Genomic DNA, 19698 nt, shown 5'->3' with positions numbered 1-19698 from the left:
CATATGAAAGCCCATGTCACCTGAAGGACTTTTGGTTACAACTTAAACAAAATAAAAGATTGTTGAAACGGTGAAATTATTCAAGGCAACACAGTTAAATTTCCCCCTCTGATACCAATACGTTTTCATTAAAACTTAAATAAACTTTTTATTGAATCAGTATGAAATCTGTGTTCATGCTGCTTTGGTATTCTTGAGATCTTTGGAAAGAATAGAAAATAATACAGCCTTCATCTTTTTAAGGTCTATGTCACCATGATTGTAGCATGCTGATGTTCAACAGTCATTTACCATTACAATACTGACTCTACATCTCCATCTCATCATAGACCTTATCTTCCCATGGCAAATTCCATCTGAGTGACAGGTACTACCAGATATCATAGCCAAGGGGGACACTTAGGATCCATCGTTCACTGCCAGTACCCCTCAGGTATCACATCTGTGTATTACCGAGTCACCCACCATGTCACCAGAGACTCCCTCTTAACTATGTCTTCAAGCTCCATCCTCTCATCTGTCTGCCTCCATGGCTTCCTACATGTTTTTGGCTTCTGTCTCCTCCCACTAACCCATCTAGGCTGTGTGTGAGAGGCAAACTGTAAGGAGATCCTCCAATGATACTTCTAGCTTGTAGCTGTTCACTGAAAGACCACAGAGAATGTGGTTCTTAGAGAAACTAAACATAGATTGGCTGGTGCTTTGTCAAATAAACAAACCGCTCAAACTGGGTCTCATGACTGAATTCACTCCTTCAAAATGACAAGAAAGGAAAGGCCTGCCCATGGTTCAATCCCAGGACCACCAGCTTGTTAAAAAATGCAACTTCTTGGTCCCTTACCTCATCAGAACCCTCAGGAATCTGCTATAAGCTTTCCAGGTGATTTTGATACTCGTGAAATTTCAAGAACCGTTATCCTAAACAAATTTATTATAATAAACTTGATGTTTCTCAGTCCCAACATGGCATAGGGAGAAGCATCATAGCAGAGTTCCCACAGCTGCTGCCAAGCCACACTACTTCTCTAAAGCTCTGTGGTCTCCTGTGTAGGGTTCTCTTGTGCTGCCTCTCAGGTGGTGTCGGCAGGCAGGGTAGAGTCTTGAGCACTTATCACACAGAGCTTTTTAACTCTAACCACACCCACAGTGGTGGCAAACGGTCTGCACATGAGAATTGTATAAGTTCATAAACTCAGCAAAATCTATCTAACCCATAACATAAATCACCTTTACCGTCTTACCATCTACGCCACACCTTCAAGTTCTTCCCCAGAAAAGTACCTCGGAAGATGAATCCAGCTTGATCTCCCTGCTCTATACCTCCCTTTGACTTTAATTACCTCTGGTCTTTCTCAGGGCTCTGCTGGCAAGGAGGCCTTGTGAGAGGCACCTCTAGCTACCTACATGAGGCTGTAGGATGACACAAATCACTGAATTACATGCTTAAACTAGTTAAAGGACACATTTTTATGTCGCACATACTTATCACAGTAAAATAAAAATAAACAAATTAGATTTGGGGCTTATTTAGATATCCTTATATGCGCCTATGATTTCAACTTGCTTGTGTGTATATGGTTATTTGTATGAGGTTTTTGAAATTAACTATAGGCATCATATTAACACGATATTAATTGTTCTTCGAGGACCCAGATAGCCCAGTGTATGAATCAAAAGCCTTTCACAATCGTACACTTCATGATCACAGAACAAACACTAGGCCCCAAGCCACGCATCCTCCAGCACCCCAAGAATAACAAACAGTACGTTCTGTTCGCTTTGGATCCTGGCAGTCTCTCCAGAGTCTGGAACTCACATTAGCAAATGGCTCCTTGATCTTTTCACCATTCTGCAAGAGCAGAACTGAGGACAAACCACTCCTGGCGGTTCCTGCCACACCCACATCTCAGAGAGAAGATAAGGCCCAGCGGTGAGGGCTGGCAAGAGTGTTCCAGAGGTGACTGTGCCTGCCACCGTGCCTGAAGACCTGCGTTCCACCTCTGGACCTGACTCCTGTGAGTTGTTCTCCAACCTCCACAGGTAACCACGTTCGTGAACCACCGCCACCCCACACTAAAATTTAAATGTAGTAAGAGAAACAAAGGGTATCAGATCTTTAAAGGCAGGAGGGCAGGGACCAAGAGTAAGACACATGAAGACAGCCATGAAAATCTGAAAGGCAAAACATAACACTCATGAGTCAGGAAAGCAAAGTGGGCTGGGCACTGGAGATGCAGAAGCGCGGCGGAACCTTCTTCCCCGCCCCCTCGGTGGACGCTCCAGTTCTAGCCCATACCATCTGGAGCAGAGAGGGACGTGACGGTTCCAGTTGGGGTTCAAACTGTCCGTGACAGTTACGACTGTGGAGCCCACCTACGTAAGCAGTCCTCATCTGAGCCAGGCTCCACCGCACAGTCCCAGGCTCCATATCCACCATAAAACCAGACAGCCTAAAGTTGTTTTGTTTTGTTTCAATTTTTTATTGTTTTAGGCAGGGACTCACTGTAGCTCAGGCTGCCCACAACTCATGGCAATCTTCCTGCTCTGCTCTTCCATTTACTGGAACTACAGAGGTGAACTACCATACCCAGCTGTCTGCCAACTTTTATGCCAAATCGGCACGCCTTCATCTGTCCTCTACATCACCACCTCCTGTTCCTCAGTTTTCACAGCTATGGTATAAGTTAGGAGAAACTCTCATAAAGGTTTGCATGTTCCTCTAGGCTCCTGATCTGGAGAGGAAACGGGGAAGGGGTGCGAACTATAGAGGAAGCCAAAGGAAAATGATATTTCAAACGTATATTGTGCCAGCATGGTTTTTAGAACTTGTTTTTTAAGACAAAAGGGGGAAGTGGAGCACAGTTTTACTGCAAACATTTTTTTCAGTTTAGTAATGTCTATAGATTTAAAAACTAGTTAGTGATTCTGAGTTAAGCTATGTCTTACTGCCAATTAAGGACTAAGATTCCAGCCATGGCCCATGTGACAGCACACTGCATGTGACAGCACACTGCAATCCACCCACTGCGTCTGCTCTTCACTTTTTCATCTGGGTTCTGTTTGTCCCCGGCTCACATTTGCAGAACTTGGGCCCTGCTTTGTTACTAACTGGAAGCAAGGACTCACACTTCTCCTTATTGCTATTGTAATAATGTCAAATGACCCAAACGTGAATAATCTCTCATTCTATGACCTACAAAGATAAAAGGGTGGTAAAGGCACCTTTGTCTGAAGAAGAGGAGAAAACAAGGGTGTTAGGAACAGCACGCCGAGTCTTCTGAAATCTATGCAGGGCTCTTCTCCCCATCCACACTGTATTTTTGCCCCTGCATTTAAATGTAAACAGGCAAGCCCCCGTGTCTCCAAGAAGGCTTTTCCTTTTAAAGCACTCGTTCTTATTTAAACAGATACAGGTTAGAGATTTCAAGGCAGAGCCCACATAAAATCCCATATTAGGGATGATACCAAACTTAAAGAATGTTGTAAAATGAGAATGGAAAAAATGTACAAAATGAATTCCTGCCCATTTACATGCTTTCAGTCAGGCTACTAGATAACCAAGCCCCTGTCTTTGTGTTAACACTGTAGATTAGGTCAAGTTTTTACCCCTCTGAGCTCTTTTCCTGTAAATGACGGGTTTTGATGTGAAACAAGAAACATGTCAAAGCGAGTTGAAAGATGTAGGCATTTTATGCCATGTCACAATGACAGGCCGGTGAATATTTGGGCCATTAGGGGCTTATTAGTGAATAAATGACCAGATGGTTCAGTGATGCACGGAGTCGGACAGAGCTGGATGCTCCTAATCAGCGCTGTCTGTACTTGATGTCAAATCACATGACACAGTAACCCATGGATACCAAGGAAGAGTTACCATTAGCAAGTCAATTTGATATCTGGGTGGTGTAAACAGACCACACTTCAGAACTGCCTGTTTTGAGGAGGAAAAAGAGTGGAGTCGTAAAAGGCACACACACACACACACACACACACACACACACACACACACACACACTAAATCCTAATTGTTGTTTGATAATTACACAAAACATTTCTATCACGCCTCGTCCTTTTTACCACTCAGAAAAGGCTGATGCCTGGACACACAGCAAGAGATGGTGAAAGATACACAATTGGACTGAAAAGGCGATCAACCCTTTAGTAAAAGCCATGGCAAAGACTGTCAAAGCAGGCCGCCCCAGAGCAAGTTCGGGGCCACCGTCTCCTGGCACTCTGCCGCAGCAGGTGAAAGGCAGAGCTTCGGCGCAGACCGTAAACCGTAAACACACATGTGTTGTTTGCGTTTACACACTCTCGTTTCAGTTTCCCCTCCTTGTCTCTAGAGATGCTGAAGTGTTAATGTCTAGCTCGGGTGTTTCCCAGAGGGACATAGAAACTGTTTTGAGAGTGTCTGTTTCCTTTTTCTTTTTCTTTTTTCTCATTTTCAGATTGATAAGAATCCCTTGCACTGTGAGTATCCCAGATATTACCAAAAAGAACGAGTTCTCTTAAAACCCTGAAGAAGAAACGTGGTGAGAACTCAAGGCAGAGGTGGGAACGCAGATTCACCCAATGTGTGGTTTGCCTACAACAAACTCAGTGTCAGGCATTTCCTCACTACACCGCCTCGTAAAGACATTTAGCCTGGAGGGAGTGATAACAGGTATACTTCTTATAAGAAAACTTCTCTTTGGTTAATAAACAACACCTATTGTTCATAGACAATGCTTATTTATTAGTAGATTGTGAATTTCAGGTCTTTGCTTTTTAGTCAACTATTACCAATGTTTTGATAAATCAAGTGCTTGCTTGTGAGCAAGATTCTGGAAACAGGATGAGCAAAGAAGGGATTCCTCAGAAATTTTGGTTGTACTAAATAGGGCACTTTCGTATTTTGTAATACTTGATGGTCACAAAAGATTATATGTAACATCATTTTAAAAAATTACCTGTGACCTAATATATAAACTAGAGCACTAACAAAATAAAGTGTTAACGCTCCCCACCTCATCTGTCTGTACCATACCCATGCAGAAGTAACTGTATCCTGAATTCTAAATTTCTCCTTCTTTTACTTACTAAAAAATAATTTAACCTCCTGTGGTTATATTTATAAGCAAAATAAATTCTAGTTTGCTTGTTGTATTCTTTATAACTAGAGAGACAGTTCAGTGATTAAGAGCACTGGCTGCTGTCACAGAGGACCCAGACCCAATCCCCAGCACCCACATAGCAACTCACAACTATCTCTAGCTCCAGTTACAAGGAATCTGACACCCCCTTCTGACTGCTGTAGTATCAGGCACACACGAGGTACAGATACACACATGAAACAAAATGCTTATACGAATAAAATAATCCTGTACAACTTTAATGGTGTCTTGGGGCTGAGGAGAAGGACCTGCCGATAAAGCGCCGCTCCGCATATCTGCGCACCTGAGTCTGGATCCCCGGATCTCACATAAATGCTAGGTGTTCGTGCCTGTAAACTCGGTGCCCTGAAGACAGAGAGTGGACTCCTCGAGTACGAGTCATGTAGGCCAGCTCTGTGTGCAATTGGAAGACTTTGCCTCTAGGAATTAGGTGAAACCAATCAAGGAGATTCCCAACATCAACCTCAGGACACTATGCAGACACACACGTGCACCCATACACATGCGAACGTGTATATACAGCACATATACCACATATACATACACATGCTAAAACAGTATCATGCTGCTTATAGTCTCCCAAGACATGTTCTTCCCCTAAGAGTAAATTTAAAATTTAAGTGCATTTTTGTGTGTGTGTCTGAAATTACTTCATTTGATTTTGTTATATGTGTTATATGTATTTTTATTGTGTGGCTATTCTACAATAGATGTATACATTCGGTTTTTTTCCAGTTTGGAGCTACTACAAATGATTCAGTGAAAAGCACCCTCATATATAGACACTTCTTGTGTTCACAGGTTTCTCAAGGTGTCCAGTTTCTGGGTCACAGGGTAGATACGTATTCTTCTTCACAAGACACTGCCAAGCTGTGTTCCAGGTTGAACTGATTTATACTCCACTAGCAGAATAGAATAGAGGTAGTGTTTCCATTGTTCTGCTTTTTATCAACATGTTTATGTTCAGGCTTAAAATTGTCAGTCTAGTGGAAGTCCATTTAGTCCTAACTACCATCGTGAGAAGTCATTATTGTGGCTATTTTACAGTTGAGGCTCAAAATCACACCACCAGTAAAATCAGAATTTAACTCAATTCTGCAGCATTGAGAACCAGAGTTCTGCCTGCCTAACCACACTGCCCCCCCACCAGGCCCATTTCTGTTCCATTGACCCAGGGTACGTTTTCAAAGGCAAACGAACAGAAAGCAGAAGGAAACTAGTCACTTACAAACTTTGCAAGCTGGGCAGATTACCTGGCCTCTCTGTGCTTCAAGTACCAGTAAAATGTCAATCATGATAGTAGGTATCCATTTTATAGAATTTTACAGACAGAGGGGATTAAAGAGAAAAGTACGTTAGCCTAAGAGAGATTTAACTTAATACACACACCTAGGTGGAATTCAGTGAACTCACCCCGTCCTTCTCTCTTCTTTCAAGCAAATGCTCTTTTCATCAGCTACTTCACTCCTTCATTTGCTGAGCTCCAAACGCATCCTTGTATCAAACACAGTTCAAGAAGCATTGAGAACATCTTTGACCCCCACTCCTCTCCACCCTGGGAGAGTACAGGCCTCTGATCTCAGCAATCCACAGTTGAAACAGTAGCATCAAGGAGTCTGAGTAATTCAGTGAGATCCTGTCTCAAAAGAAAATGTTAAAAGAAGGCTGGTAGTATAGCTCAGTGGTAGAGCTTGCCCAGCACATGTGGGAATGTGGTTTTTATTCCCAGGACACAAAGTCCCCGCCTCTACTACCATAGAGGCTTGACATCACCAGACAGTTTGGAAGGTTTTTCAAATGTGTATGTTGTAGTCTGGGGAGTATTCAAAGAACGTTCAGAGTGCCCAGTTTTCTGTGTGTGTTCATTTAGTTGACAATTTAATGTTTCATCTCCTCTAAAATACTTTCTACTTTTAATCACAGTTGTATCCCTGGACTTCATCCCTGGTAAATACTTCTAGGCAGATGAAGCCATGATTGAGTTTTTAAAAGCAAATCAAGTGATGAGTTTTACTGTATCATTCAATGCTTCTTTCTAAAAATGCAACCTTCTCTCTGAAATACTTGAAGCTTGGTTTCAGAATTTTGGAATTCAGATTTTTTTCTCATTTTAAAAAATAATTGATAATGTTCTGTGTAGAGTGTGTAGACTGTAACATGTTATGAAGCATGTTACAATCTCACCACAAAATGCACGAGTCCGTGAAAGATATTTTCAAGGACCACAAATAACACGTGTGGCTTCAGATCAGGTCTACCCTGAGAGTTATAGGAATGTTAATGGTTTTCAGAGATTTCCAGATCATAGGACTGTGGGTTACAATTGTGGACCTATAATTTTTTAAGGGTAGGAATTTGAATCCATGGTTCATTGGTCCCTAATTTCTTTCCCTCACACTATAGTGGCTCTAACTGGCATTCCTTGGTCTCCAGGGAGAAAAAGTACTATTTGATAGGACTGGTTTTAGTAGAGAAAGAATTATCCCCATATGGGGATATGGAAATGCAAAAACCACTATCACCCCTCTCCCCAACACACAAATAACACAAATCACTGTACTCAAATGTTAAAAACAGAGATTATAATTCAATAAGCTTAAAATATTTAGTTTTAATTCACTTGGATTAAATTGATAAGCCTTAAAAACTATTTTTTATTCATATTGGGGGTCTGATCATCTTTTTCTAAAAGGGAGTTCTTTTCAGATAGAGAAGTAAGTTTTAAAGTTGATTTTTTAAAATTCTTGAACAGCAAAGCTTGTAGCATCTTATGGAGATGGAGGTAAGGAAAATTAGTTGTTTCCAAGGCCATGATTCTACAGATAGATCTAACATGACCCTTGGGCTTTGAGAAAATCTAGTAATAGGAAATTAGACAGGCATGGCATTCAAACTTCAAAGATGCCTCAATTGAAATGTGTCTGATGACCAAGGACCACACACACACACACACACACACACACACACACACACACACACAAACACCACACACACCACATACACACACAGGGCTTTGCTTCCTCTGACAGGAACTTCAAAGGCAAGGAAGGCCTGTGCTTCTCTTTTCTTAGCCTTCATGCAGCATTTGACTCAATAGTTATTACTTACTCTTGTGTCCTGTACCTGGCATAAAGGGTCCCAGTATCCAATGGAAACCACAGCTTAGATGTTTGAAAACCCAGTGCTATGCTTTAGGAAAGCAGTTTGTTGTTCTCTGTCTCAGTTTACCCATCTGTAAGATGAGAGTGATGGTCATCTTGTGGAGTTACAGAAAAGATTGTATTTTATTTAGTGTTTCTGTCGTGGGGTTCTAGTATTCCAAATTCACGTGCGTACATCCTCAGCTCTTAGAAATCTATAGAATATTGACAGCTCCTGCTAGAGCTACATATTATGAATTATTGATTACATCCCTTGTTTCTCAGGTTCATAACAGTAGATCAGCCCATACTATGGGGTCTTCCTTCTGAATCAGCTGTGCTGCACGGTGAACACCAACTTCCTACAACTTGTACACTTGGTTTTGAATTGTTTACAACCTTAAATATACTCTTTAGTAGAGATGGTGTTTTAAAAGAAGTCAGGTACCAGGTAGACGCACACAAAAGATAGTGAAGTGAGCATCTGTGCCCTAAGCAGGAGTCACTCAGCGCAGTGGTTCCCCCTCCAGGATCCACTAGCTACCCTGCCAAAAGGGAGCAATTTGTCTGTATGTGCGCTGAATGCACGTGCTCATATGTGTGCAAATGTGTGTGGATACACACGCATGAATATGGATATGGATGTGAAGGCCAGAGATGTGTTGGATACCTCCCTCTATCGGTCTCTGCCTTAATGTTTGATACCTGGCCTCTCACTGGATCTGACGATTACCAGTTCAGCTAGCAAGCCCCAGCTGACCTCTTGTCTCTACCTCCCCAGCTCTGATTACAGCCACAGGTCACTGTAGGCAGCTCCTTGCACAGCGCTGGGGATCTGACCTCAGGTCCTATGGTTGCATAGCAAACACTCTACCATTTGTGTTGTCTCCCAAGGCCCATGACCAATTATTTTTACACAGTTTCTGGGAATCAAACCCAAGTCCTCATGTTTCACCAGAACTTTATCAACTGGATTATCTCCCTAGCCCAAGACACTGATCTGAGGTCTCTGAGTCTTTATACTCTCTTCATCTAAGAGGGGAATAAAACTGAAAGTCATAGAAGAGGCTGGTAGACCCCAGAATTGGATACCAGCTTGGATGGAAGACAGGGACATGAGCTATAGGACACCGTCTCTAACAAGATCATTAGAAATGTCTGGATCTTCTCCATATTTACATCACTTTATACTGGTATACTCATTAATTATAAGGGTTACTCCTTCAAACCAATTGCTCTTGAGAGCCCACAAGGCATAGGGGTGTGTTTCACTCAAAGGCTAGTGAAGGACTCGGGATAAAGGCGTAGGGAGGAGAAGCAGAAAGTATAAATGGAAACTGACTCCACAGCCGGTAAAGGAAAGTAGGCTGTGTGGATCTACACGGCCACTTGCAATCTCAGAAAGTGCAAAACCCATTCTCTTCGTTAGCCACATAAAGATGAAAACCCCTTAACATCTGGTCATCTGCAAGCTACCACTTGCTCTCAACCCTGATTGCACATTCAAATTATCTGAGAGATTCAAAAAAATTCCAGGGCTAACACTGCACCTCACACCGAAGTCACTAGAAAATTAAGCCATGCAGTTGATTCCAAAGAGTAGTCAATTGGAAGTCCATTTTAAATGCCAACCATTTCCTAAACTGAAAATAAGGTGGTGCCACCTCCACAGAGCCCTAGAACATTCCAAATATAAAGTCTTGTGTCCTGTCTCCTATTTATGATTAAATTCCTCCTTCCCCAAAGAGTCTGGGACAGAATTAGTAAATAGATTGGGTGAAGATCATTATTCACATTATGATTTTATTAGGCAAGATGAGAAATTAAAAAAAATTCAACAGTGGTATTTATTAAAATGGATGACAAAATATTTCAAACATTTTTATTGCAAATTCAAAGGTCATCCTAGAGATTAATATTCCCTGCCATGTGCCAGGCACTGTGTAGAATGTTGAAGTAAACATTCACAGCCATAGATATCACCCTTAGTAATCAGTGATGACAACAAGACTTAAAGGGACCAGTCAGGGGGTAGCATAAGCTCTTGGCCAGCCTTGGCTATTGAACCGTAGATAGGTATGTACACACATGAGGGCTGGATAACTTGGTTGAAATCATCATGTTTTAGAGTCACAAATGTTGATCTTACGGGAATAATATTGCTCTGAGGGTACGGCAACTGAATTATGGTTACTAATTAAAATACCCTGAAGGGTTTTATCAACTAGACATCCCTTGAACTCGCCTGGTATACTCAGGAGTGCCTGTGGGAAAGCGACTGGGTGTCTTTCTGTCTGTGCACACAGCTACTTGCTTGTTCTGTGCCTAGGATAATTGCCTCTGTTACCTGTTGTTTGTTCAATTACTTGAAATTAGCCCACTGTTGATCTGAGCTTTTAGGAGAGGATTGGTAGAGACTGCCCTGAGAGAAATCTGGCTATGTGATTAGTGTGTCCACATCAAGTCTCTTGCTTCCCAATTGCTTTAGGGGCTTAGGAACGGGGAGTCTCGCTGTACTGTAAGTATGTCGTCTTTTTCTGCTTTGACAAGGTTAGTGTCTCTGGCGTCTTCTGGCAAAATCCCCAAGCTTCCTGGAACTTGTGTCATTAACCATGCAGTGGGGTCTGACTGCAGAAAATGCAGAGCACATTAAGCAAGCAAAAGCAGCCAGGTCCTGAAGCACTCTGCACGGAAACAAGTCTCTCTAAACGATTCTGTTAGCAGAGCTGACATCCCATGGCTCTCCTCTGCTCTTGGCTGCAGAGGCCTTGAACCATGTGAAGTGTGTGCCCGCCTTCTCCCTCTGCTCCCTGCACAAAGGGCACCACTTTGTGAGCAGCCCTGATGCCACTGGGAGGTGCTGATTTCTGCAAAGATCTGCTCCTCCCTCAAAGCTGCGGATAGGAGGAGAAAATATGCAGAAGACAGGTAACAAGTGAAGCAAGCAGCTGTCAGGGAAGTCATATTTTTGCAGCCTCAAAGCTGCTTACGAGCCTTGGCTCATTTGGAGAACAATCTCATGGGTTAAGCACATCCAAACAATGCTACAAAGGAAATCAAGTCTAGCCCCGCAGACTGTGATTGGGAGCGCCGGATTTACACACACGAGCACCCATGTCCCGGCTTTAAACCAGCTGTAAACAATTCGGATGCTGCTATTCTACAGTTCTTAAAGGGATTTAACTGCTGATGGAACAAGGCCCTTGGAACAACTATTCTAAGATACTATGTGCAAGTCTTGAAATAAACGCTCCTTAAGTAGCCCGTGTGTTGGACCTTGGCTGACAGCTCTGAGCCTCTCTTGCTTTTCTCATGCTTGGTTCCAAAAGGAACGGAAATGTTGGGACCACTTTTGTGAGATCCTTGGCCCTCATTCTTGGGGGACAGTCCAGCCTGAGGCAGACAGTACAGAGAAAGATCCAGACTCTGGGCTGACTGTTTCGGGAGCATCACCTTGCCACCCTTTCCCTGTATGGCTCCATTCCTTTTACAGTAGCTCTTGCAACATGGTCCACAATAACTGACCCACTGGCTGGCCCCAAGCCCCAAGCTGTCCCAGGTGGTGACATCACCACCTTCCTCTCATCGCTACAGGTCATAGGAAAACAGCCGTCTTCCTGCATTTATTCTTCTCTGGGTTGTTTCTCTGTTAGTTTGTTAGTTTCTTGATTCTTCCATCGCCTATGGAACGATTTCCTTGCAACAGCTTCCTTATTTTAAGGTACCTAGAGCAGCTTCTGTTTCAGTGCAAATCTAGTAACCTGCTATTGTAACTTAATCGTGATATCTATAACGAATTTGCCTGTTAACAAACACAAAAGAATTGCCGTGATGGAATGAAACCTATCCTCCCACTTACACATGTTGAAGTCCTAACCCCAGTTCCTCATGTTTGAGTCTTTAAAATGATAGTTAAGCAAAAATGATGTCATTCGGATGGACCCTAAAGCCACCCTAAAGGAAAGAAGACTAGAATACACACACACACACACACACACACACACACACACACGAAGACTACAGGAAGACCTAGATGATGTCGGCTAATTTCAAAATACCAAGGAACAAAGTAGCTGTGCTGCCGCCTAGACCTTGAATTTAGAGCCCCTACCATCAGAGAAAATAACTTTCTGCTGTTTAAACTACCGTGTCTGTGACTCATTGATACAAGTCAACAATTGCTAAAGTCTGAAAATTGAGGTGAAACACTTAATTTTAAGCCTCAGTGTCTCTTTGGTAAAATGAGGCTACCTATGAAAGTAAACTGAAGAGGCCTATTACCACAGTGGCTACTGTGTTTGCTGTAGCGAAGATCTCAAATATTGCCCCACAGTCCATATTAAAGGCTAGATCTTCAGATACCTGCTGAGGGGCAATGGTGGAACCTCTAGGAGCTAAAGCTTACTGGATAGAAGTTTGGGGTACCCTTAAAGGGGACAAGGGGAATTTTCTGGCTTCTCTCTCAACTTTCCAGACTCCTTGAGCCTAAAGATTTCTGTCTCAGGCTTGCCCCCGAAGGAGTGTATCAAGCCACCTGGGACCGAGACTTACACTACAGTAGGAAAAACAGGCTTTCCTCCTTGACAGTTAATGACAGGCTCAGCAGGTAAAGGCTTGCTATGCAAGCTTGAAGTCCTGGGATCGAGTCCCAGAATACTCAAAGTGGAATGAGAGACTCAACTCCCAAAAGTTGTCTTCTAACTGCAACGTGAGAGCTGTGGAATATTCCCTTACACTGTGTGAATATATGTCTCCGTGACTGGTCTAATAAAGACATTGACTAGCCAACAGCTGGCCAGGAAAGCCAGACAAGGAGAATGCTGGGAGGAAGGTGGGCAGAGTCTGGAGCTGCCAACCAGATGCAGAGGAAAAAGGAGGTGAATGTGCCGTGTTAGTGAAGGTTCTTCCACGTGGCAGAGAGTAAATAAGGAATATGGGTTAGTTTCCTTGGCTGAGTTTGAGGAGTAGAAGAGAAAAGTGGGTGATTGTTTATAAAGCGTGTTCCCCCCCATGGAGACCCTTCTCTTCCCACTGATAAACCAAGGCTTGAATCTTACATATGTACATAATATTCATCATCAAAAATAGTTATTACAAAGTGGCTTCTAGATGAATAATCTTGCATGGTAAATGTACTGGGGAAAGCAAAAGACAAAAGAAGAAAGGGTAAAATAAAATAAAGAGAAGCCTAAAGCATTTTGATCTACTTTATAATTTAAGAGCATAAATTTACCAGTATATGATTTTTTAACCTCCTAATGGTTTGTGGCCATATGGTAATAATTCTCGCTGTGGAATGTGAAACATAGAATAAATGTAGAATAAATGTCAAGAGTGGACTCACAATCACTGAGCTCATAGCTGTACTGAATGGAACGGTTTTCTCTGACTGTTAGTCTGCTTGAAGGGCCAGAGGTCTCTGCAACCTCTCCAGCCTTCTGTAAATGTCTGGGCTACTGCTTGGAAAGAAAGACCTCAGGATGTGGTTTCCTTCACCTCTCTAATCTTTAATGGTGCTGGACAGAATTCATTCTGCCCCCACCATCTTGACAGCATCCTCAATGGCTCAGAGTCCCTGTTAGAAAGCCCAAGCTTGTTACTACTTCTCTATTTGATTTCAGAATATATTGACAATTCCAGCAAGATTATTGTTTGAGTAATACTTCAGAATAATGCAGTTCCTATTGCATGAGTTTGCTAGGCAAACTTGGCAATGAGGAAGAATATAAAACTACTTTTCAATTCTAGAAGAGAATCACATCCCAGAGATAGTAAATATGTGTTTCAGATATGCATATTGTTAATAACATTTCAGCTATCACTAAGGTTAGTGTTTTTTGTCACCTCTGTTTTTAATGGATAAACTTTTACACAGTCTGAAAGGAAGTCTTATCTTACATTGCATAAGCTCAAATAAAGTGCCATTTTTCAGCTCTAGTTGTCATTCCCTCAAGTATTTTTTAACCTATTAAGAGTGCAGTTTGTTATATTAGCAATAATGAAAAATTATAAAAAGACAATGAAATCCAAAGAGAATACTACATTTGAGATAGTAACACATTTGCTTAGATTAGACATAAAAATATGCAAGGAAAAATAACTATCCAACATTCTTTTCAATCATCATGAGCTACTGTGTGGTCCACAATTCCAATGACTTCTATAAAAACACTGGTTGTCCTTTTGTTCATAGAAATGGCCAGTCATCGAAAGGCCATATGGGTCTTGAGGTAGTTAATGAATCATTCAGTGAATTATAATCAATTCAATTATCATCAAGTTATCACAAATCAGATACCAATAAAAATATAAATGGTAGGTGCACCAGAGACTGAGAGATGATACTGAGCTCCTAACCCATGCCAAACACTGATCCAGTCTTTTTATTTCCAATGTTCACTCAAATTCCCTAATGGTCCTCAATATCTATGTTTCTGTTCCCATTTCAAAAAAGCAAACATATTGAAACTTAGACAATACACATATATCAATGTCTGTGACTGGCCTCTTGGTCTCTAGTCTTGTGTGCCACCTCCAATCTGAAACCATGGTTTAAATGCTGTCCTGGTCCATCTATTTTATTCAATAGCAAGTTATTAAAATATTACCACTTTTGCTGGGCGGTGGTGGCACACGCCTTTAATCCCAGCACTCGGGAGACAGAGGCAGGTGGATCTCTGTGAGTTCGAGGCCGGGCTGGACCGACAGCCTCCAAAACAATACAGAGAAACCCTGTCTCATAAAACCAAAAAAAAAATTACCACTTTTTAAAAATAAAAAATCAGATTATTGGGGAGAAATACAAAGTGTGTGCACGACGAACTTTCTGGCCGAAGTAAGGACTTGAAAGATGTTTGTCAGTTAGATCCAGCTGACTTGCGTCTCTGCTAGGTTTACTTCTGTGGAAATTTTTGAGAAGTACTTGCTTAGGCGCTTTGAATGCCTGAGAGAATTTCAGACAAACTGGGGACTAATTATAATGGCTGAACTCGGTTCTTAAAATAGAAGTCAGCCAAGATCTCTCAAGATGGATTTCCAAAGTTAATTTAAGGACACGAGGAACGTGTGGGGAGGACAGGGGAATAAAGAAAGTCTGTCTCCGCCTTCCGAGCAGCTGGAGCCTGTGGCAAGGCAAGAGAGTCACCTGTAGCAGCTCAGATGGTGGCGCTCTCCTATGCTCACAGTCTAGGGAAGACGAGGTTATCGCTCTCCTATGCTCACAGTCTAGGGAAGACGAGGTTATCGCTCTCCTATGCTCACAGTCTAGGGAAGACGAGGTTATCGCTCTCCTACACTCACAGTCTAGGGACGATGAGATTATCGCTCTCATATGCTCACAGTCTAGGGAAGATGAGGTTATCACTCCTATGGACCTTTGTGGCCTTTTGAAAAAGAAAATCTTGCTTTTGTAAGGCTAATGGACTTCCCCGCTAGTGAACTTGTAACTAGAAAGTCTAAGTTCAACCACTGCCTAATCCTTTGTCATATTTTGCTTGAATGGAAAAACTTGAATGCAATAACAGAAGAGCATGTGAAAAGACAGCAAACTAGTTGTTAATAATTCTAGCAAGTGGAAGCGACACTTTGAACCTTCTTTCTCTCACTCTATGTCATTCTGGGCATTTAGACCATCTGTGCAATGCTGTGGGGCTTCTCGGATCCATACTCACCTTACCTTCTGCAGAAGCCTGAAAGAGGGGCCTGTTTCCATGTAGATGCCTTTGTTCTCCATGGTAAGCCTGCCAAGCAGGGCGAATCTTGTTTTAAAAGGAATTATTTTGCCTGTCAAAACACTTTACGGAAAACAGCCCTTGCAGTCGGAAGGATTTGAAAAGTGAGCTCTAAAACCCTACAAAGGGCATGGAAAATAATCTGCTAGCTAAAAACAAAAGAACTGGTCAGCTGACCTCCAGCTCCTGTTTCTTCAATATATTCTTTGTCACTTAACATTATTTGGCCTCTGTGCCTTTATTTTCAACTGGGCTCATTTAGAAATCATCACTCTAGGCCAGGTAAATGGATTCGAGAGAGATGAACACACCATCCATCATATTTTGTGGACCTATACAGCTGAACGAAATAATATTCAGAATAATTATACTGTCTAGTATGTGCTTAGAATGTGTGTCATACATTATCATATGCTAATTGTGCATAATTAATGTTAACTATTCATGGACACAAGATCAATTAATGAGTTGTAAAGTGAAACCTACATGCTAAGACAAGAAAAAGAACTTCCCAGACAAAGCATAGCAGACCCTTTATTCTCAAAGGCACATTAAAAAGATTATAAATGAATTGACCATTTTGATATCAGAATGCATACAGTAAATAACATGTGTAAAAATGCAATTGTTCTAGATCTCCTGGGGAAAACAGCAGTAACTCTTCCTCATGTGGGAAGTATGGTAAGAGCGCCATTGAAAAGGGTTCAATCAATACATTATCTTCAGGACAAACAAGGGAGCTGCAGATGAGAGCTGGGGTGGATATTATAGATGAGGGATTCTGTTGTCATAACCGTGTGGAAGCCCGGCAGGATGTGCCTCCAATTCATAAAATAAATGGTCAACTTATTATTCAGGCTTAGCTCAATTTTTGGTGAGCTTGGCAAAATTCATCACTGTGAAAATGTGGACTCAAATAAAAAGGCTTGTTTTTGTTTAACAGGAAGCTCTCTCCAGAATTGAATAGAAATCAAGGAGTTAAGTCCCTCATCCCCCAACTTCCATTAGCCCTCAGACTAGGGAAGATGGTATACATTACCATCCCGTATCTCTTTTCCCCTTGGAGGTACTGAAGCGAAGCCAGAATAAGTATCTTGCTTAATGTGAATGCACAGTTCAATGTAAGGACTGCTAAGTGATCCCTCAACTCCGGCCCATGTCAGTCCAAAGCCTCCTGACCTGCTTCCCCCAGGCTCCCAACTTTAAATACACAGTGCACTCCTTCACACTTTATATTCTCAGCCATATGTTTCTGGTTTTCCATTTTTAAGAAGAGCCGTGTATGATGACTCTGTTCCTGGCTGCAATTGTCAGTAGTACTTGTTGCCTGATAATTCTGACTCTTGTCCCAGAATTAAACTGCTGTTCCCCACCGGCTTCCAAGCCAGGTATGAAAGGGTCTTGGGTAATCGTATGCAATTGGCTACACACCAAAACAATAAGATAAAGCCTGCCTCTCCAGGAAGCCTGAGTGATGACAAGGAATAACCCTTTCTGGGACCTCCACTGAGGTGGGTGGTAATAAACTTCACTGGGGAGGGATTAAATCACTGAAGTTTGGGGATTCCTTGTCACTACAACATAATGTAATTTAGCCTGAGCAGCATGTCCAAAATAAAATTTTAGCTTCCGTCACTTGATGTTGAAGACACCCACCAGCTGACCTGAACTTTTGCACATTCACTGAGACTGTATTTGCTGATGACTACAATAAGTCAGTAACCATGACAGTTCCTAGTTTATAAAGGTAAGAGATGCCCTAAAGAGGGAACTATACATGCATTGGTAGTATTAAAATTATAGCATGAAAATTTATTATAGTTAAGCTAAAATAAAAGGCCTAATAAAAATAAGAAAGACCACATTTTTCTTCTTGGGGTGACATCAGGAGTGGAATAGAACACTGTATACAAAATGGTCAACATATTAAAGGACACAAACTTGGTAGAAAACAAAGCCTATTCATAAGCAGTAGCTTATGTGGCTTGTGCAACTCCTGTGTACCCCACACCCCACATCTCTGTTCACGTCTTTTCTCTTTCCTGCATCCCTTCAACCATAAAAGGGTTAGTAAAGAGAGGCACTGGTGCCAGGTGCCAGAGTGCTCAAGGCTTTTCTTACACACACACACACACACACATACACACACACACACACACACACACACACACACACACACAATCTTAGACATGCACCTCATCAGCAAATGAGTCAATGCATATAGACACCGGGTAAGTTCTGGGATTCGAAAGTGTTATCACTACTCTTTAACCAGATCACACTTCCTAAAGAAGGCTAGACATTAAGACTTCTTGTTTCAATCATAATTACACTTCGACTACAATTTAAAATTCCATTCCATTTCATATGCAAAACTACTCAAAATAAACATTGAAACGTACCTCAATTTTGTAATCTTTCTTTGAAGTTTCTCATCCCCAACCTTAAATTATATACATATGTATATATATATATATATGTGTGTATATATATATACATTTATATGATACATATATACTGCTATCCCTTAATAAGGGACTTTTATTATTATTTTGTATTCATCTGTGTTTTGTCTGTGTGTCCATCTGTGCACTACAAGAGTGCAGTGCTCTCTGTGGCCAGAAGAGGGCTTGGATACTCCAGAACTGGAGTTGCAGACAGTTGTAATCCTCTAGGTGGGAACTGGGCAATGGGTGATGACGAGTGTACTGTCAATAGAACTAGTTCTCTGGAAAAGCAGCCAGTGTGCCTAAACACCAAGCCATTGCTCCAAACCTCTTCAGTTGTGAAGATTTGTTATAGCGCTGTCCTTCAGCTACTGAAGAGCAGATGTCCTTTCCTCCACAAAGTCTCCTTAACAAGGGTGTTCCTTCCTCTCTGGTCCTTTGGAATGCTGTCTGTGACTCTGCCTTTCATGGTATCCCGTCTTTCATTACAGATAGTATTCTTTCTGTGTATACAGCTGCCACTGGGCTGTGCTGAATAGTTCTGAATGCCTTGCTTCTGTCTGGACAGAATCACGGAGCAAAACACGCTGAACTGAATTGAGACACCCTATAGTTACAAAAGACAGGGGAAAACAGAGGAGGAGACTGGTAACAGAAAGTTTCACGAAATACACCCAACCTCTGTGCAACCATGTGCAAGTTCTGCATAAAGAAACGATGAGAAAACCAATAAAAGAATCTAAAGCGAAATGCAATGGCACCCACTATGGTGTGACTTCATGCATCCAAAATCTTCGTCTGAGCCTTTGGCTGGACATGTTTTAGAATCTGGACTTAGTGTGAGTAAAGCAATTTGACATGAGGAATGAACTTAGGCAATTTCCTGGACAGGATGCCTGGGCATTTCTATGAGGTTTCTATTATCCTGATGTAAGTCTGGGTTAGATTTTGTTGCTAATTAGATTCCCAAACACTGAAAGTTGCAGAGTTTAGAACTGTGAGTGTGCCTAGGGTGCTAGTGACTGTTTATCTAACACACAAAGAACTCCTGATTGCTGGGGGACTGGGGGTGAGCTGTCTCCAGCCCTGCTTTGCCAAATTCCCATTTCCTCTTTCTTTGTTGCAACTCCAAACTGCAGTAATCCTCCTGCCTTCCCAGGGCTGGAGTTATTGGTTTGCCCTTCCACACCCAACTCAAATTTCAAATGCTCACTCACTCCCAAAACAC

The sequence above is a fragment of the Mesocricetus auratus genome, unplaced genomic scaffold, assembly GCF_017639785.1.
Source record: "Mesocricetus auratus isolate SY011 unplaced genomic scaffold, BCM_Maur_2.0 Super-Scaffold_100004, whole genome shotgun sequence".
In the NCBI taxonomy this organism is placed as follows: domain Eukaryota; kingdom Metazoa; phylum Chordata; class Mammalia; order Rodentia; family Cricetidae; genus Mesocricetus; species Mesocricetus auratus.
The sequence above is the reverse complement of the archived record's forward strand: the minus strand, read 5'-3'. Positions refer to the sequence as shown.